The sequence below is a fragment of the Canis lupus genome, chromosome 3 (genome assembly GCF_048164855.1).
Source record: "Canis lupus baileyi chromosome 3, mCanLup2.hap1, whole genome shotgun sequence".
Classification (NCBI taxonomy): domain Eukaryota; kingdom Metazoa; phylum Chordata; class Mammalia; order Carnivora; family Canidae; genus Canis; species Canis lupus.
In genome coordinates this window covers 66386406-66407862 of record NC_132840.1, presented here as the reverse complement: position 1 = coordinate 66407862, position 21457 = coordinate 66386406, and the positions used below count along the sequence as shown (strand labels likewise).

Here is a 21457-nt window from a genome sequence, read left to right as displayed (position 1 = left end):
TGTATTTGTAATCTCCAAATTAATACTCTTGGTGCTTCAGAGTCATTCCGTGGACATGCGCGTGTGCAGAGAGGCAAAAAATCTGAGTTGCTGAGGAGACATTCCAGCTGAGGCTGAACCAAGTGAGGCTTTGCCTCCTGCTCTAAGCTCTCATACTGTAGTCACATGTCCCAAAAAATACCACTTGGTGTTAGGTCTTTTTGCATTCGGGAGTGTTTGTTGGAGATTTTGCCATGTAAACTGCTCCCAAGCCTAGCCCCCGAGTGCTGGCCAGTGCTCTTAAGTGCGGGAGGGCTTGCAGGTGCCTGACAAAGAAGGGATGCGAGGCAGGTGAGCTTTGGGCGGGCAGGAGTTCCCGCGCTGCTGGCTCCAAGTTCAAGCATTCACGAGTCAACAGATCTTAAATAAGGTGTCTTTAAACAGCAACACGCATACAACAAGCTATGTATTGATGGGCCCATGAGAATGTTCTGACCAGAGGCTCACAGGAACGTAGTCTTGTATTTCCTTGAGGACTGATGGTTCATCATTTCAGCAACTTCACAGATTGTAACTACAATGAACAACAAGAGTTGCGTGAATTTCTCCCTCTCTATGGGACTCTTCAAGATCTCAATTGCAGTTTTTAATACCAGCTTCACTCAGCAATTGGGCACCTCCTTGGTGCCAGTTGCTGGGGATACAGTGAGCACGAAGCAAGCCCCTCTCTGTCACCAAGCTCACAGGGGGAGCGATGGAACATGAACAGTACATACATACCAGGTGATGATGGTTAAAGGCTAGAAGGAAACTCTGAGTCAGGGAAGGCCTCTCTGATAAGGTGAGATTCGTGCAGACACCTCAATGAAGCCCTCAATGTATGTGTGTGTGTGTAGCAGCAACCTGGCCAGTCATACTGGTGGTAAGTGAGCAGGGAGGGGAGTCAGAAGGTGGAGGGCAGAAGAGACCCTCAGGAGAAGCCAGGTCACATGGAGCTCTGAAGGGCAACATTTCTCAGACTTTACATAGCATCTGCTCTGTGAAGATCTTCAAGGTTCTGGTTTGGGAAGCCAGAGACTCTGCCTCCTAACACGCTCACAGCGGACGCCACTGCCCTTGGCCCATGGATCCTATCTTGAGAAGCAAGATCATAGATCCCACACTAAGGCCCTGGCTCATATTCTCAGATGAAAAACCTTCGGAGAGTTTGAGCAAAGGGAGTAATAGGACCCTATTTTATACTAATGTCTTGTAAACCTGGGCTTATTTCCACAGTTCCATTTGTGTCCCATTGATCTCCTAGTTCTGTGCCTGTACCATGTATCAGGGCTGGAAACTTATAATATATTGGGAACCCTGCATGTGCAAGTCTTCTCTCATTACATTTTTTCTCCTTGTTTTCATATTTTTATCCTGGCTATTTTTACATGTACATGCTTCCAGATACTTTACAATTATTTTGACAGATTTTAACCAAAAAGCTGTTGGGAGTTTGGTGGAGACCATGCTATGGTAATACTTGCTTTAATAGTACGCTGATTTGTTCAACTGTTGATCAGGAATGATATGGTACATACACAAATATTACTCAGCCATACAAAGGGGTGAGACCTTGCCATTTGCAACACTATGGATGGACCTGGAGGACATTATGCTAAGTGCAATAAGTCAGAGAAAGACAAATAACATATGATTTCACTCAGGCAGAACCTAAAAAAACAAAACAAATAGAAACGGATTCACAGGAACAGGATACAAACTAGTGGTTACCCAATGCAGAAGGGTTGGGGGTGAGCAAGATAGATAAAGGGGATTAAGAGGTACAAACTTCCAACTACATGATGAATAAGCCATGTAGACCTAATGTACAGAATGGGAATGTAGTCAAGAATATTGTACTAACTTTGTAGGCTGACTGATGGTAACTAGACTTTTCATGGGGATCATTTTGTAATGTATAAACATATTGTATCACTATGACGTACACCCGAAATTCATAGGATAGTTTGTAAATTACAAAAAAGAACTTACTGAAATTTTTTCTTTCAATACAGTTCCCTAGATTTCCTCATGAGAGACATAAATTTCTTACTAAGCTTATCTTAAAATATTTTTTGTCTTATTGCTGTGAATGAAGGTTTCTCCCCCCTTCTCTCATTTATTTATTGATTAGTTACTACTGGTGTCCAAAAAATTATTTTATTCATATAAAACTTTAGAAAACTAGGTATGGGGATCCCTGGGTGGCACAGCGGTTTGGCGCCCGTCTTTGGCCCAGGGCGCGATCTTGGAGACCCGGGATCGAATCCCACGTCGGGCTCCCGGTGCATGGAGCCTGCTTCTCCCTCTGCCTGTGTCTGTGTCTCTGTCTCTCTCTCTCTCTCTCTCTCTCTGTGACTATCATAAATAAATAAAAATTAAAAAAAAAAAAAGAAAACTAGGTATGTCAGTGACCTCTTTGCGCCTTTATCAAGATAAAGATCTTCAAGATCTCAATTGCAGTTTTTAATACCAGCTTCACTCAGCAATTGGGCACCTCCTTGGTGCCAGGTGCCTCCTTGGTATCAGTGCTTCACTGAGGCTCTGGGGATTTCCAGGTATATATGACATAAAATCATCAGATGGCCTCTTCCTTACCAATTTTTATAACTCTTCTTCCATATTTTTGTCTAATTACAGTGCATTAATTGGCTATTTTGCATTGTCCCCAATATTGATGGGAACACCTCTAGAGTTTTATTATTGGTATATTTGTATGTTGTATATCTACGTGTGTGTTGTATATAAATATACAACATACATATATATCACCTTGGGCAAATTTACCTCCCTGTACCTCATTTTTCTCAATTGTAAAAAAAAAAAAAAAAAAAGAATATGGCTGTTTTGAAACTGAATGAGCTAATAAATATAAGAACCTGAGAGTGAAGTCAGGCACATAGTAAGCATTCAGGAAGTGTTAGCTATATGTAACTACTTGCTTATCTACATCTATACACATACACACCACACTATATAGAGCCTTTGAAAAGTCATTTATAGAAATATGTTTTTCTCCTACATGAAAAATTTAGGAAAAAAAATCAGGAATGTGGGCAGCATTCAGATTTTAAGATGATCACACTTTTTTGACTAACATTGTGACTTATATTAATAGTGTCTAATATAGAAACACAATTACATTTTGAGAGGATTATATATGCTGATATTTCCAAGAATTTTTATATCAATAATTGTAAGACTAGCTTGTCACTTTCCTTAATTTATCTGCTTTGCCATATTTGGGCACCCCTATTTTGAGGTTAGAAAAAGGATATGGTATCCCACTCAAACTCTGTCTCAATGACAAACCAATTGCTCAGTTTACCAAATAGAACTGGACTAGATTGGGCCATGCTTTCCTATGGAGGTACCACTATTTCTAAAGATCTGATTTAGTGCTATTCTGAAACATGTCTCTGAATCTCTATTATAAATTCCAGGTAAGAGTTTACTCCAGCATGGGGTCCAAAGAATAGAGGATGGGCAAGAGGAAGAGATTATAATTTATAAATATAAAAACCAACATCATACCATACCATCTCCCAACAACTGAGTAACTTGGACAAGTTATTTAACTGCTCTGTGTCTCAGTTTTATCCACTAGAAAATGCGAGTAACACACCACCAACAGCATAGGGCTGTTATGAAGATTAAATGGTCTAGTACACAAGGTAACTTAGAACAGTGTTTGGCACATAGTAAATGCTAAGTATTATCTTAAAGTTTATGGGAAAAGTGAAATTGTACAACAAAAAACCCCAGAAAACTTGATTCTTATTATTTTATGTTCTCACTTTCAAAAAGTTCTCTCTTTACTAATGACAAGACAGACTATGGAGACAAAGAGTATGATGGTGTCCCACTAGCTCTTCTTACCACATGTTTACACAACCAAAAACTCAAGCCACTTGGAGTTCAAATGCCTCATGCTATGCCTTTGTTCATGATCTTACCATATGAGTCTTGTTAAATTAATAATTTAGAGCAATGTTTCTCGGGGGGGGGGTAACATTTAGTTTTGAAAGGCCAAACATACCCATGCTTTTTTGTAAGAAAGGCTACTGAAGATGTAAGGGTCACAAATACCTCGGCCAGTGAAGATAATCAGGGGATGCTGATGGAAAGCCGAGAAGGAACATAAGCATGAAAGTCATCCAGAAGGAGCCAGTGATCCAGAAGAAACACAATGGTCTGACGGTGGGCAGGAATAAAGGGAGGAGGGAGAAAATGGAAATATAATTAGGAAAAAAAAAAAGAAAGAAACAAAACCAGTAAGACACCTGAAAGGAAGCAAGGATTTCTTATTGAAAATGAGACATTTCTTTCAGTTTAACAATTTAGATGGTAGGCTTTGAAAAATTATTTTAAAAAAGTAGCTCTAGACAAGGAGCAGCGATCCCCTCCCACTTCTCTCTTAACATAATTTCATTAACATTTTAATTTCTTGCCACGGAACTCTCCCCAGGTAATAAATTGCTACACTTTCTTGAGTTAGCTTTCTCCTAAGATCTAGAAGTTATTAACTACTGAGAAATTAAAGCCATGATGATTTTTTCCCTTAAATAACTGCTATTTAACAAAATCTTCTATGAAAAAAAGATTCTTATGACAGAGGGATTTTTATTGAGAGTAGTATCATTACTTATAGAGTACATCAGTTCTTAGGGCATTTAAGATGTTAAATGTTAGCTAGTTGATCCCATTTCATTCTAAAACTGTATACATTTAAGAAATAATACAGTGGTGTCGGGCAAGAAAAGAGCAGCATGTTCCATGATTACCCAACCAAACTGGGTGAGAGGGTAAGCCAGTAAGCTGTGAATTCATGCACTCACTAAAGAAATATGTATTTGAAAGGCTGCTACATCAGAGGAATAATGCTGAATGAGGATGAGAGACTGCATCAACACGTATCCAGGTGCTATTCTAAGGAGTATAAACTGTACTAGGGAAACCAGGTAAATGAATATCTAGAAAGCCTAGGGTATATTAAAATTAATGCTTCTAACAGAGATATCAGTCAGTACCAGAGACAAGGACATTGGCTATGGTTGGAGAAGGTCTAGAGAGGTGACATATTAAGCTGTGGAGATGGATGGTGGCAACACAGTCCCATACAGACTATGGTACATGCATCTGTGCTTGGGGGAAGATGGGGAGCAAGGTAAGGTATGGAAAGAAAGGATTTTTGCCCAGAGAACAACAGGAGCAAAGGCCCAGAGATGTGAGAGATAATAAAATATGCAGAACACTGTGTAAGTAATAGTGCTATAGAAGAGGCTAGAAAGTCACGATGTATTGAGTTCATGGGAAATTCTGAAAGCCATGCCAAAGTTTCAACTCTGGTACTGGGAAACTACTGAAGGTTTTTTAAAAAAAGGAATGGGAGAGAGCAAAGGTAGTAATGTCTCTGACATTGGCCACAGGAATATTTTTCTAGATAATGTCTCCTGAGGCAAAGGAAGCAAAAGCAAAAATAAACTATTGGGACTACATCAAAATAACTTCTACACAGCAAAGGAAACAATCAACAGAATTAAAAGACAACTTATTGAACAAGAGAAGATACTTGCAAATGATATATCTGATAAAGAGCTAGTATCCAAAACATATAAAGAACTTACACAACACCCAAAAACCAAATAATCCAATTAAAAATGGGCAGAAGACATAAACATTTCTCCAAAGATATCCAGATGGCCAACAGACATGAAGAGATGCTCAACATCACTCATCATCAGGGAAATGAAAATGAAAACCACAGTATCACCTCAAACCTGTCAGAATGGCTAAAATGAAAACCACAAGGAACGAGAATTGCTGAGGATGAAGAGGAAACGGACAAGTGTTGCTGAGGATGAAGAGGAAACAGACAAGTGTTGCTGAGGATACAGAGAAAAGGAAACCGTCTCGCACTGTTGGTGGGAATGCAAACTGTGCAGCCACTGTGGAAAACAGTGTGGAAGCTCCTCGAGAAGTTAAAAATAGAGCTACCCTAAAATCTAGCGATTGCACTACTAGATATTTACCCCAAAGATTACAAAAACACTAACTCAAGGGGATACATGCACCCTAAAATCTAGCGATTGCACTACTAGATATTTACCCCAAAGATTACAAAAACACTAACTCAAGGGGATACATGCACCCTAGTGTGTATTGCAGCATTACTTACAACAGCCAAATCATGACACCAGCCCAAGTGTCCATCATCCATAGATGAATGGATAAAAAGGATGGTGTGCATGTGTATGTATATGTGTGTGTGTGTGTGTGTGTGTGTGTATATATATATATAATGGAATATTAGCCACAAAAAAGAGTGAACTCTTGCCATTGCAACAACATGGAGCTAGAGAGCATAATGCTAAGTCAGAGAAAGACAAGTACTGTATGATTTCACTCTTATGTGGAATCTAAGAAACAAAACAAAGGGAAAAGAGAGAGGCAAACCAAGAAACAGACTAGACTCTTAACCCTACATTGCTGGTCACCAGAGGGGAGGTGGGTTTGTGTGTGTATGGGGAAACAGGTGATGGGGATGCAGGAGGGCACATGTCATGATGAGCACTGGGGTGATGTATAGAAGTGCTGATTCACTAAATTATGCATCTGAAACTAATATTACACTGGAATATGTTAATTACACTGGAATTAAAAATTTTTTTAAAGATTCATTTATTTATTTATGATAGACACAGAGAGAGAGAGAGAGAGGCAGAGACACAGGCAGAGGGAGAAGCAGGCTCCATGCCGGGAGCCCGATGCGGGACTCGATCCCGGAACTCCAGGATCGCGCCCTGGGCCAAAGGCAGGCACCAAACCGCTGAGCCACTCAGGGATACCCTGGAATTAAAATTTTTAAAAGGAGAAGGTTATATTTCTACCCAGATTTTAGAAAGGTAATGGGGAACCCTGAAGGTTTCTGGCAATGTGAATGATATGTTTTCTAGCTACATTTTAGGATGATAACTCCAGCTGCATTAGTTTTGGGGGGTGGGGGCAAGAAACTAAAAGATGATGCATTAGGAAGGTATTATAATAGTCCAAACAAAAGGTGACTAGTATCTAAAGTTATGCAGAAAAAAAAAAAAACAAATAGGATATATTATCTAAGATAGAGCCCATGGATCCAGGCAAAAGAGGAAGTAAAATATTTTTTAAAAAGTATTTAAAAAATGGTGGCATCAAATGACACAAATACACTACAAAATGACCAAGAAGACACTGGGTAAAGGCATTTAGTGGCCATGGAAGGACTTATTTCAGTGAGATGAAGAGAGGGATGGACAGATGTTCTCAGCCCCATTTCTGTGCCTTATACCCCCTTCTCAGGCAACTGAAGTCTACAGACCTCTTTCCAAAGTAATGCTGTTAAATATGTAAAAACCCAGACAGCATTACAAAGAAGCTAGGTATAGTAAAATATAGTTAATAAAATATGTAAAAATTGTGAATTTAGTGACTTACATATTTTTTACAAACACATGAAAAGAACAAGATGAAGCAGGCACTCTAATAACTATCATGATTTTCAAGTAGCTAAAAGTGAAAACAGTATTTTGGAGTATTTATTTGGACTGTGACACGATAGGGAAACATTTATGCTTTCTGTGGGTGATAAAGTCATGTATGCTGTTATTAGTAGTGGATTTATTACTTACATTCATAATTGAGGGAAATGCTAAATTTCAATGAGAGGACAGGAGTATAAAGATGTAAATTTCTTCCCGCCCAACATCACAAAAGGCCCCAGTTCTACCCAGGAGTGCTCCAAGGAAGCACAGACCACAGGGGAAAACTACCAGCCCAGGGGCAGGCATTTGGGGAAGAGGAAAGGATGGCACACACATTCTTGCAATGTTAGGCAGGAAAGGCATAAGACAAAGATATTTGAGAGGAGGGGTGTTCGGGAAGGAGAAGGGTTTTTTTTTGTTGTTTTGTTTTTTAAGAAATGTAAGCCGGGAGAATGGATTCAGTGAGGCCAGGGAGAAAAAAGGTGTGCACGTCTGCCTATAAGTGAACTGAGTTAAGTCTGTTAACACCACCCCAACTCTACAGGTCTTCCCTGCCCCCACAGACCCAGGGGGCCAGGACTGCCAGGAGTTCAGAACAGAAGGCAAGAAATACATCTCCCACTGGAAACTCTGGAGACGGGGGGGGGGGGGGGGGGGGGGGGCTCATTTTTTTCCCTTGCTCTCCCCCCTCCTCTTCTGATACATCGTATGTATACATCGTCAATCTTCTGTCCCAGCCTTGGAGACACCTACAGGCTTAATGCGGACATTTGGCAATGAATTCACTCTAAAGATTCCCCTCATTGCTCGTTCCAGATGCCCTCTCCTCAAAATCAAAACTCCCAAAGTAAGATCAGTGAGGGTATTGCAATGCTTATATGATTAAAATAATGATTAAACATCTAAGTGTGAAGTATTCTTGAAGAAGGGGTAAAAGTTCATTGAATATTATAAGAATAGCTTGTTCAACCAAATGACTTAAAGAAACTGATGAAAGACTATTAAATATAAGAGTGCTATTTAGGGGGCAGCCTGGGTGGCTCAGCAGTTTAGCGATGCCTTCAGCCCAGAGCCTGATCCTGGAGACCTGGAATCGAGTCCCACATTGGGCTCCCTGCATAGAGCCTGCTTCTCCCTCTGCCTGTGTCTCTGCGTCTCTCTCATGAATATATAAAATCTTTTTTTTTAAAGAGTGTTATTTAGCCAGGCCCTGGGTCTCCTTCCTCGTCCCTGCATCCTTCTTCCTTCATGCTGCTGCTGTGTATGTGTGTATGTGCGTGTGTGCGTGCCGCCCCCCCCACGTGCCTGGAGTAAAGGGGGTGCAGGGAGGAAAGAGCCAGCCTTTCTCACTCTTAGGAGATTCCTAACCCATTTGGTTTGGTAAACAAAAAACTATTTCACTGGAAAGCAAAGATTTGGCAACCACATGAATCAGTCTTTGGAACCAGCTGTTCTAAGATAAATAACTAATTTTTTTATGTTATTTCCAGGACTGATTATTTTTTAAGAGATGGTACAAAAAGTTGAATAAGAGGCTATCACACAGTGAGAAGAAAACTAGTCCAGGATTTTGGTGAAATGTAAATCTCTGTGGGTCTGTCCTGCCTATATAAGGAGCTGATCAATGACTAAGTACTCCATCTATGGAAGTGCACATAAAGCTTAAGCACTCGTTTGCTACCAAGGTAGGAAATAAACACTTACGATCTCCCTGTTATTCTGAGGAATGCTCAGGCCCAAGACTCAGCACCCAGCAACACACTTGCCAAACTGGCATTCTGGCTTCTGGCTGTCACTCAGGAGCTCCAAAGTGCTTTCTCCACCTGCCACAGCTTCACTCAGGTGCTCTCGCAGCTCGGGGTGGTCTCGAGGCTAAGTGGCAGCTGCCAACCTGGCACCTGCTTCCTAGCCACCCAGGCCAGCACTAAAACTTCCTACCTCCACCAAAGTCACAACATCAATTTTGTGAAATTTTTTTCTTCTAAGCTGATTCCTAGTGCTTCTTCAAAATCGTACTTTAAACATGCTTCCTGTACTCTGAATCTAGTCTCTCGGTACAGAAAATCTCTGTGATCTGCGGGCAGGGTCTGACTTCAGACATTAGCTGTCTCTTGTTCCCTGCTGATGTCCTTTCTCCAAAGGGGAAGGAGTATGGCGTTGGGACCAATCAGCAGCTCTCTCTTCAATGCAATCAGAAGACCTTAGAGAGCACCCAACAGTAGGGAGCTAGCTTACCAGGGAAATAAAAAGGCAGTAATTTGAAGCATTTTGTTCTTTCAGAAAAAGAGTAATTTGTTAATTTTCTCATGGGAATTACTAGAATTGCCACTACTGCCCACATTCAAGAATGGAGAGTGATTTCTATGATTCTGCTCTTCCTCTTGGCCAGTTTATTCATCCAATCCATAAACAACAGGTCAGGAAAGAACAGTTAATTTTTACTTTGGAAGCTTTACAATCTTGAGGAAGACAATGGGGAGGATTCAGAAGACGCTCCCTGTCACACTATTAACTTGGTGAAGAGCAGAGGGAGGATGACGAAGAAGCCATAGCCACTGGCTCAACTCCCAGCCCCAGGACATCCTAGCAAACACACGGGGAGTCGGGGGAGTGGGGTGGGGACAACACACGAGGACCAAGAGGTGTGTAGAGGAGCAGAGAAGCTCCATGCAAGGAACTCAAATACTTTTAAAACAAACTGGGAAATGAGCTTATTTTGAAAGTTAACACCATCCTATACTTACACAAAGATGACAGAAAGCCCTGATGTCCAAAGCATTGGATTTACTTCTCTCATCCACAGGCCTTAAATGATGATGGCATTAAACCCTGGGGTTTATACGTATTTAAGCAACAACAAGGATAATAAAAAAGACCCTTATCCCCAGTACTCACAGAGTAATTCACCACAGGCTGCCTGACTTCAAAAGTTGAGATACAGGCAGACATTTGCACTAGGCCACCTTTTTGCAAACCTAGAGAGAATGGAAATATACTCTGGCCATGATACACAGATAGGCATTACCAACAGATAGCCAAAACCAAATTATCTATAAATTAAAACTCTCTTCCAAGTAACTGTTTAAAGAAAAATAAAAATATAACCTGGGGATGTGGCCAAAATGATACTTGAGGAAAAATTAATGGTATTTAATATTAATGGTATTTAATAGAAAAGAAGAAATCAAGGAATTAAAGATTTAAATTGGAAAGATTAAAATGAGCAAGCAAATCAAATAAAGGTGAATGAACAAAGTAATAAAATTTAAAGCAGAAATAAACTAGGAGCCAAAAAAGAGAAAGTAGAACTGGTTAATGAAATGGAGAGCTGGTTCGACATGTACAAATGAATGACAAACATCCTAAAACTGTGAGCAAGAGTAGGGAGTTCTGCAAATACCTAACAAGACAAATGTCATGTTCAATGAAATGGAAGGATTCTTCCCATAAATCTTCATGCCAATAAATTAAGAAACCATAATTAAGCCAACTTAAGAAAAGGTTATAAATGTCAATATCATGGAAGAAATGAAAGTCTATGAAAGATTTATGCTCACAATTCCATTCCTGAAAAAGGATGTTACACCTATAGGTTCTATGGATGTGTTCTAGCAAAACCTCTAAGTACCCAGCTTCATTTATATAATTCTAGGGCACTGAAGACCATGGAAAGCATGTCACTGGTTTAAGAAGTGAGCATAATTCTGTTGACAAAACCTAACAAAGACGGCACAAAAACTAACCAAATATATGCCTAATCTTACTTATATTATCCACAAGAGCTCTATAAATATGAAAGGTAAATTACGGGGATCCCTGGGTGGCGCAGCGGTTTGGCGCCTGCCTTTGGCCCAGGGCGCGATCCTGGAGACCCGGGATCGAATCCCACGTCGGGCTCCCGGTGCATGGAGCCTGCTTCTCCCTCTGCCTGTGTCTCTGCCTCTCTCTCTCTCTCTCTGTGACTATCATAAATAAATAAAAATTAAAAAAATTAAAAAAAAAAAAGAAAGGTAAATTACGTAGCTTATTCAAATTGTAGTAATACATACTAACCGGATGGATTTTATTCTATGATAATAGATATTTCTGATAAGATATTAACAATCTTGTTAATTCAATTCATTACATGAATTGATTAAAGGCTCATCCATCGAGGTAGCTGTGGAAGAGGAAAAGGGGATCTGACCAATCAAGAAGTTCTAGATATTTGGGGCACCTGGGTGGCTCAGTGGTTGAGCATCTGCCTTTCACTGAGGTCATGACCCCAGGATCCTGGGATCAAGTCCCGTATCAGGCTCCCTACAGAGAGCCTGTTTCTCCCTCTGCCTGTGCCTCTTTCTCTGTCTCTCATGAGTAAATAAATAAAATTAAAAAAAAAAAAAAAAAAAGAAGTTCTAGATTTTTGGTTTGACCAGCTGAGAAGATGGTAGTAACACTTAACTGAAGTAGGGAAGGCTTAGAAAGAAACAGATTTGGAAGTATAAAAAACTGCTTTAGATAATTTTCATTTCATATTGTAACAGCTATACAAATGGAGTTGTCCCAAGACAGGTGCATAAAAGAGAAATATAACATTGGTAGTCATTGGCAAGTTGATGGTATTTTAAGATATAATGATAGATGGAATGCTGTAGAAAAAAGAAGACTCCAGGACCAAAATTTCAGTAACCTAATGATAGATACTACCTAGATTTGTGAATATATTTTCATGTAGCACATACTGCCATACTTAGTCATCTTTTTAAACATGCTAAATTAGAACTGCAGTACAAAATCTATTTAATAAAAACCTCATGACATCACAAGGTAGATTTCCTAACCTCTGAAAACTTCAGGCTTAGTAGCACTGTCATTTTGGGGACAGATTATTTGAATCTTTTTGGAGGGGAAGTAGTTTTCACAGTGTTCTACAAAATGCCTAAGAGGCTGAATAAGGAGGACACTGGAACCCTGATCCTAAGACTTCATTTGAATAAAAGGTTCTATTCCAGGGGCAAAACACTAAAGCAGTATTATTTCAGCCTTGCTGAAATTTAAGATTTATTTAAACTGATTGCACATTTAATTAAAAAGGAAGAGAATATGAATCAAATACTGAAAAAATATTTTTGAAGATGTACCTAAAAGATACTTATGGATTTAATAATTTAAAGGACTCCTCCATGACATAGAAGTCTATTTTCAAGTTTCTCACATTTAACTTTTGTAGTTATTTGCAGGAATATGTGTTTGTGTGTGTGTGCGTGTGTGTAGGAGACACCTAATAGCCCTGACATTCAAAAAGTGATACGAGAGGAAGTCCCATTAAAATCGGAAATAAGGGCAGCCCCAGTGGCCCAGCGGTTTAGCGCTGCCTTCAGCCTGGGGTGTGATCCTGGAGACCTGGGATCGAGTCCCACGTAAGGCTCCCTGCATGGAGCCTGTTCTCCCTCTGTGTCTCTGTCCCCCCACCCCCTCTCTCTCTGTCATGAATAAATACATAAAATATTTTAAAAAATAAAATAATAAAATTGGAAGTAAGCCCAAATGCCTACTATTAATCAACACTGTTTTCTAATTTCAACCAATGCAATAAGATAATAAAAAAAAGAACTGAAATATTGAAAAAACTGAATTATTACATTACCATTACATACATATTCTGAAAATCAACAGACTCAACTGAAAACATGTTAGAACTAAGTCCTACAATTTAAAGTACATAAAAAAAGTTCAGTAAGGTAGCTAGATGATTACTTAAAAAACGAGTAACTTTCCTTTATACCGGCCATAGCTGGTATAATATAGGTAACCAAATTACAAAATATAACGAGGAGAAATCTCACTCATAACAAATAATGGTAGCTAGAATCTCTCAAGGACTTATGCTTCAATACACATCAACTATTAATCTCCACACCATAATATTAGATGATAATATCATGATTATAAGTACTGCTATCACAATTCTGCATAGAAACTAAGGCTTAGAGGAATTATAAGAAAACTGTTCAAGATTACAGAGCCAGTAAGTGTCAGAAATGGAACTCAAATGCATTCTTAAGGAATGCACTTCTTAGCACTATTATGCCCATTCTTGTCTATCAAATAACAAAGATAGGCTGTGTGAGGAAATGGTGACAGGTGCAAAGAATGGACACTCTCATGCCATGTCAGTAGAATATAAATTGGTGTAACTTTTCTAGGAAGCAATTTTCATAATCATATCTAGGAATTTGTTAAAAATAGAATCGATGTGTACAATGATCAATATACATGGACACTTATCACACTGTTGTGTATAACAATAAAAAAGACTGGTCATACCAAATATTCAACAATATGAACTTGACTAATTTCAGTAGTTGAGTATGATGAATGCCATTCAATCAATAAAAATAAGCATTTAAAAGGATATTTAATAACACAGGAAAACATATTAAATGAGCATATGAATACAAAACTACATATGAATACACATTTTTTAAAAGATGTGTTTATATTGACTAAAAGATTTTTAAAACGAAGATAGTGATACCAAAACTATCTCTAGGTGAGAATTATAGATGATTTTCTGTATCATTTTAGATTTTTTCTGGATTCTAAAAATGTGATAAAGTGAATGTGTTAAGTAAACTCAAAATTTAATTTTAAAAGATAAAATGAAGTAGTCAAAATAATAGAAATGCAGTTTAGAAAACATTTCTCCTATTTAAAACTGTTTTTTCCTATGCATGATATTGCCAATTTTAACATATATTTATGTCCACGACTTTTATGTTGCTTTACACTATCTTAGCAACAGCAGAATACCTACTTTATCAAAATAGATAATTTACTGCACGTTTTAAAGCCTTTTAAATCTGTACTAATCATTTAAAATTATAGCAAAATTTCAGAAAGTATCCAATACTTAAGATCACCATCCCAGTGAGACCATTAATGAAAATGAAAACTCAACGGTAAAACAAAAAATGTCTACGTTGACAAGAAGGAGAAAGCCTCAACTATATGGGAAACCCACTCCCTGTAAGCACATAATAAAAATGAGCTATAAAGTAAAAGGCAAGATCTGAAACAGACTAAGTCACAGAATAAGGATAAAAATAAGCCCACATAATTTTGAATAGTAAATGAGTACAGATGACTAAGAACAAAGAACAAAAACTAATTTTAGCTTCACCCTAAAAAACATGAAGTAATAGATTTGAAAGCCCTTTGGAAAAATCTAAAATATAAATGGACATATTAAAAGCAGTAACAGCAAACCTGATCTTACAGAATTTTTATATGCGGTAATCCCAATTACTCAGGAGACAATTTCGAGCCTTTCAATAAGTAGACTAGAAAACAAAACAAAACAAAACCTCTGTCCAATCAAATCATTCTATAATAACATCGAGTGCTTCTATGTGCCAGGCACTTCTACACTCATTATCTTGATTTGGTAAAAACAACTCTGCAAAAGTACACAGTGTTTGATGGATGAGAAGTCAAAGAGAAATCAAGGCTTCCCTAAGGTCACAGCTAGGAAATGCAAATCCACATCTACTTGCTTTCAGAGCCCTCACCTGCCATCTCTGTGCAGCATCATCTTTTCAGTTCTCCAACCTAGACTATCTGAGCATCAGGCCTTAATCACTGCCTGGACACTTTTATTTTAGACCTAATATTAGCTGTTGTCCTTCAGTTTCACAACGCACAGCAGCTTAGAGAGAGGGAGTGACAATGTCAGCAAGGAGTAGCTAACATCAAGGAGAAAAGACCCAGTAAAAATATAAATCAATATAAATCATTAGGTCCCTCTGCCCCTGCCATGTTACAGGAGAAAAAAAAAAAAGCATAACAAGTATTGCTATTTAGTTTAAAATAAATCAGAAATCTTGATAACCTTGGCCAAGTTAATTAACATCTCTAGGTATCAGTTCCATCACCTGGAAGACAGGCAAAACAATAGTATAAATCTTCTAGAGTTGTTGCAAAACTAAATCAGATAATATAAGTAAAGTGCTTAATACTTTGCCTGGCATAGAATTAGTACCCAATAAATGTGAACTATTATTATATTTTACAACCAATGAAATTATAAGCTGCATATTATTTGAAGATAGAAAAATATAAAAATTCCCATATAAATTTTCCATTTAAAATAGTTAAAATGAGCCACCTGACTGGCTCAGCAGGTAGAGCGTGGGACTCTTAATATCAGGGTCATGAGTTCAAGCCTTATGTTGGGCATGGAGCCTACTTAAAACAACAAGAACAAAAAAATCAAAGTAAATAAAATAGTTTTGAAATGTTTTGCTCTTGCAAGACTTTAAGAATAAATGTTCTAGAAAATTCACTTCTGGGGATCCCTGAGTGGCTCAGTGGTTTAGCGCCTGCCTTCGGCCCAGGGTGTGATCCTGGAGACCCGGGATTGAGTCCCACATCAGGCTCCCTGCATGGAGCCTGCTTCTCCCTCTGCCTATGTCTCTGCCTCTGTCTCTCTCTCTCTCTCTGTGTCTCTCATAAATAAATAAAATCTTTAAAAAAAAAATTCACTTCTGTAATATCCTTCCCCTGCTAAGTGGGGTAGATAAGGTTAATTATATTCTTAGGAGGTAAATGTGTATGGCCCCTCAAGAAATCACGTTATACATTCTAAGCGACCTTTTAAAACTTTGGGTACCAACTGTGTTATTTGCTCTGAATTAATTATTGAAACCATCTCTTAATCATCTATAGGCTTTTGTTCATTCTACCCATATGAACAGATTCATTTTAAGTACTATGTGGCCTTTATCAAAAAAAAAAAAAAACACACTCATAAAGCGTCTACTATGTGCCAAGTGATATACAAGATTTGGGATTCAACAATGTGGACCACCAAGTCCTTGCCCTCAGGGAGCCTAAAACAAGATAAAAATAAAATAAAATCCCAGGCATAGTAAAGGTACTGTTATCAGCATTTTGTATTACCAGTAAATCGTTATGACGAATCTATGCTCTAGGCAGTATCTTCTGTTTTACATTACAGATGGAGAGCAGAGATACAGAAAGCAGAAAATAAGGAAGAAAACAGTGAACCACCACCAAATATTCAAGGCTCTGTGAGGAAATACATTGTATTTTGAAAACACAGGGGATTAAGCAAATAATTTTGCCTGAAACTGGGAGACTATGAAATGCTTGTGTTATTTAAAAACCCAAGTAAAAATTCTGTAAAGTATACCTATGGGAATAAAAAAAAGGAGAGTATTTATCCAAACATTTACATTAGTTATTTCTTGGTAAGGAGATTCCAGGTGGCTTTCATTTTCTCTTTGCTTTTTCTTAATTAACTTGTACCACTTTAACAATTTAAAGTCTAAGTAAAAAAAAAAAAAAAAAGTCAGCATTAAAATTAGATATTAATGCTCATCTAACTGTCAAAAATTTAAAAACTCAACAGTGCATTCACGTTTGGGATGAAATCAGCTCTCTCGCTCTTTGCTAATAGGTGTACATATCCATATAACTTTCCCGGAAAGCTTTATGGCCATCAAAAACCTTAAAGCTTATTCTCCTTGATCATTACTTCTATGAATCCTAAGAACACAGATGCAGAAAACATTTTTTTTTTTTACTAGGACATTCAACTAATGCATTATGATATTAAAATAATGGGGAAAAGAACCGGATGTCTAACTGAAATAGAATAATAAATAAAATGACATGTTCTTAGGAAGAAACGGTTTTAATAAAAATAAAGAAAAAATTTTTCAAAGATTTATTTTACAGAGAGAATAATAATAATTTTATTATTTTACAGGGAGAGGGAGTGTGTGTAAGCAGGGAGAGAGAGCAGAGGGAGGGAATCTTCAAGCAGACTCCCAGCTGAGCACAGAACCAGACCCGGGGCTTGATCCCAGGATCCCGAGATTATGATCTGAACTGAAATCAAGAGTGGGACACCCAACTGACTGAGCCACCAAGCGTCCTGAAATATTTTTAACGTCATGAGAAAATTCTTAGTGTATGCTAACTGGGGATGGAAAGGTAGGATACAAAGCTCTATTATCACATCCTAATTATACAAGACCTATCTTTTTGCAAACAAATTCTCATGTAGGAGGAGGCAGTGAATATCACATGCATTAATACATGTATGGCATCTAGAACAATGATTGGCACAATTAAGAGTTACCTACTGTTATCAATCTTAAAAGTTTAAGAGTAAACCAGTGAGGTCTAAGCTGAGGCCTCAACAATGGGATGTGAGCCAGGCAAAAGGTAAGGGAGCATAAGGGAAAACATTCCAGGCAAATAAGACAACCTTGGGATTTTCTATGTATTCCCTATCCCTCCTTAGGGATTTGATAATTATCTTAAAGGCAGAACATGTTGAATTTTCAGACATCTGCTTGTGGGCTAATTCACTGAGCACAAGAATTACTGTCAGTGTTATGATGTAAAACCACGTACATTATGCTTTATGGGGCATTATTTTCTATTTTCATTTTAAGGAAGACAATCCTTTGCTGACGTATAGAAAAATCAGAGAGAAATCCATCATAATATTGTTAGTTATCTCTGGGTTACAGGGGTTTTAAAAATTGTTTACATTTCCCTACATTTCCTAAGTTCTCCACAATTAAGTACATTATATTACTACAGAGATAAGGTTCAGGAAAAATCAATAAAAACCCCTACTCATAAAAAAACCTTTGAGGTTTCTGACAAAAACAAAAGACAAAAAACAAAAAACGCTCCCTTTGGTGGTACTACATTGCTGCTTAAACATATGCCAGGCCAAACTAAAATGGTCTTTGGGCTTATCTTCTTATGGATCTACGCAACCTTGCCTTCCAACTATTTGGCCAGACAGGATTTCATGTTGTTCCATCACTGCAGGACTTTGTAAAGGTTAATATACCTCTCTTATCTCCCAGACCTATAATGCTAATTATCATGCATCTCTTAATTTTCAAACAACGTGTGTCAACATACGTATACACAATGACACGATTTTTAGAGAAAAAAAGTAAAAACAGAATCAGAGAGGCAGAACTGCCCAACGGTTAATTAAGGACATAGGTTCAAACTCCCTTCTGCAACTTTCTAGATGTGTGACTTAAAGTTATTTAAACTCTTATGTCTGGGTTTCCTCATCCACAGAATGAGGATAATAAGAGCAGTGCATACGCATGGCATCTGGCATCTCAGTGCACGGTAGGTAACAGCTAGCATTATGTCAGCTATAAAAACTGTAGCAAAGATAGGGAAGTGATAACCTCCACATTACAGATCTGCAAGTTATCTTTATGCCATCAAATACCAAAATTACTACGTGCCAGACAGGGTATACTTATCACATACTATCTCATTTAAATAGCTCAATAATCCTATAAAGTTTTTTTCCCAAGAAATTGGAGATATATTCTGGGATGAAACAGATTACAAAAACCATATTCTCAATTGTCCATCATTTCTCTGAACTGTGAACAGTGAAACAGCAGCAATAATTGTTTTTTAGTGACTATTAAAAGTCAAGTCTTTATAAAGTCACAAGATTTTGTATGTTGTAGGCCCATGAGGAATGTCAGCACTTAAAACACAAGATTTTTTTACATTTGGTAGATTTGATATCAATCTCTAGAATCTTGGTATTTTTAATTTGGTTGTACTTTGGTTTAAATTTGGAAACCTGATTTAATACATTTTTGTCATTCCCTGACCTTCTTACTTAGTATTTCTCTTTCCAATAAAAACTATACCCTGAAACCATGTGTGCCACTTTAATCACTCACTACTCCTATCACCTACTTAATGTTCCAGACACACTGGCCCACCCACTCCCTGCTTTCCTTGACTCACAGCATTATTCACTTGGAAATGACTCCTATCCAGCTGTACCAGCCTGAATCTTAGCTTTAAGAGCTGGCATGCAGCCTTCCCTACTACAGTACCTGCATTTCTTATTTTCTGCTTGTCCCACTTAGTACATTTTATCTAGCATTATCTTCTATCTGTTCATAATCTCTCTTCTTTTAGAGGTCAGGGGCCTACTGCAGCACCCAGATCGATACTAAATTAATTATCTGCTGAGGGAATAAAAGTTTACCAGTGTCAAGTGAGCAACAACTGCAGATTAGTTTACAATCCTACATTCTAACACGAAAAGGATTTTAAAAAGTCTCCTACTTAATATCTTCTATTCATTTCTTTAAAACTGCTATCAAATGAGAATGGGAGAATTCTTCCAAATTTATCTACAAAAATAATGAAAAGCACAAAAAGAGCATAAAAAGGTATAAAAGGGCATAGAAAAGGTTATTAAAAGCTATAAAATGATAGCAACACTTTTACATCTGTTACGGTAATTAAAATTAATGTAAAATATCATTGTGGTCTGCTAGAATGAGGACAAGGTAACCCAGCTGTAGAATGAGGAAAATATTTTAAAAATAGGATTTCCATAAAGCACCTGGGGTACAATTTGGCAAATGTAATCCATGAAAAACACAGCTCCAGAGAAGCCAGTAATATCAAATGGGATATTTTTATTAGTCTTGTAATTAAAACAAATATGTAGCAAAAGGAAGTGACTAATAAAAACTCCCATCAGCATACAAACATTCCAAGTTTCTGTTTCCTCTTCTTCAACATTTTCCATTATAATAAACTAGTCTCATGAGGCGTTGGTTATCAAATGCACTTTAAAGACTACTGGCCTTCTTGTTGTTTTGTTAGAGAGTTCATTTTACTTTGTTTGTAATGTTTGAGTACTTTCCTGATGACCGAGGACCGGAAGGATGCTTGAGGTAGAGTTTAAACGTCCTTTGAAAGTAGAACCCATTCTTGAAGTAAAAATATTCCAACGTTTTGAATTATAGATACACAGTTCCTAGATCATTCTGGTATTTAAGGGTACCTTCAAATAGACAGGTTTAGGTAACTTAAAGAATGCCAAATTGGGGAAAAAACAAACAGGTGAACAGAGAGGTAAGTTGTCAGATCATCTTACAAACACTCGGTGAGGCCAAATGTCTACAACAGTGGATGACACCAAAATCTTAAAAACTGCCATTAAAATTAATATACATGTGAGTGATTCAATAAACGGAAGTCATACCTACTACAACCTAAATATATTAAGACTTAAAAAAATATACAGTACTCCGTATTGCTGACTTCTTGTGGTTCTCGGAAAGCCCAAGGAGCGTTTGAGACCCATCCACCGCTTTCCTATATGCACTAGAAACACCGAGCGAGGAAATGAGTAAAGAATTGATGAACTTTACCAAGTTTCTAAATATACTGGCCCTAAGTGTCTCTGTAACTATTCTAAGATGGTTTAAAAAGAGAGAGAGAGAAATCTGAATCAATAAGCGCCTCACCGGCCTGAGGATACTCCAACACAGCCTCGCAACCAATAGGAAAACTTTCCCTAAATCTGGATTCGCATTTCATCTCTTTATCACCAAACACAGAGCACAGACCAGTGTTGCTAACGGCTACCCCCGTGGCCAGCCTCCCGGCCAGAGTACCCGGGACTTGGGCGCTGAGGCTGCTTCTGCGGGGTTCCGGGGGCTGAAGCGGGGACCCGGTCCGGGGGGAGCAGGGCGGTGCGGGGGGCGAACCCGGCGGCAGCGGCCCAAGCGCGGAGCGCGGGGTGGGCGCGGGAGTGAGCCCGGGGCCGGGGGGCCGAGCGCGGGGGCCGAGCCCGGGGGCCGGAGCCGCCTCACCCCGGAGCGCGCGGCGCCCGGAGCCGCAGGGGCAGCGCCGGGGGGTCCGTCTCGGTGCGGGGCGCCCGGGCTCGCCTCCATCTTCCGCGGCGGCCGTGCCCCCGGGGCGGGCGCGAGCGGACCGCTGCCCTAGGCCGCGGGGCCCGGGTCGCTGGCCTCACCCGGCCCGGAGCCCCGGGAGGGCGGCTCTGCCCGCGGGCACGGCAGCCGGGCTCCCCGCGCGGCCCCACC

At 38.8% G+C, this 21457-nt stretch overlaps 1 protein-coding gene across 19 annotated transcripts in view; it reads right to left on the bottom strand.

Annotated features, from left to right (window-relative positions):
• The window catches only part of ZC3H12C (zinc finger CCCH-type containing 12C), a 176542-nt gene that overhangs the window by 54882 nt on the left and 100203 nt on the right, over positions 1 to 21457 (bottom strand). For 2 of the 19 annotated variants that reach the window (XM_072821890.1, XM_072821891.1), the window contains one exon: positions 4108 to 4212. The exons of 15 other annotated variants lie outside the window; for them this stretch is intronic. The gene's annotated coding sequence lies outside the window, so the exon portion shown is untranslated. Of the gene's footprint in view, positions 1 to 4107; positions 4213 to 20878; positions 21104 to 21457 lie in introns of those variants that run through there. 2 more of the 19 variants (XM_072821893.1, XM_072821895.1) reach the window with 2 other exon arrangements.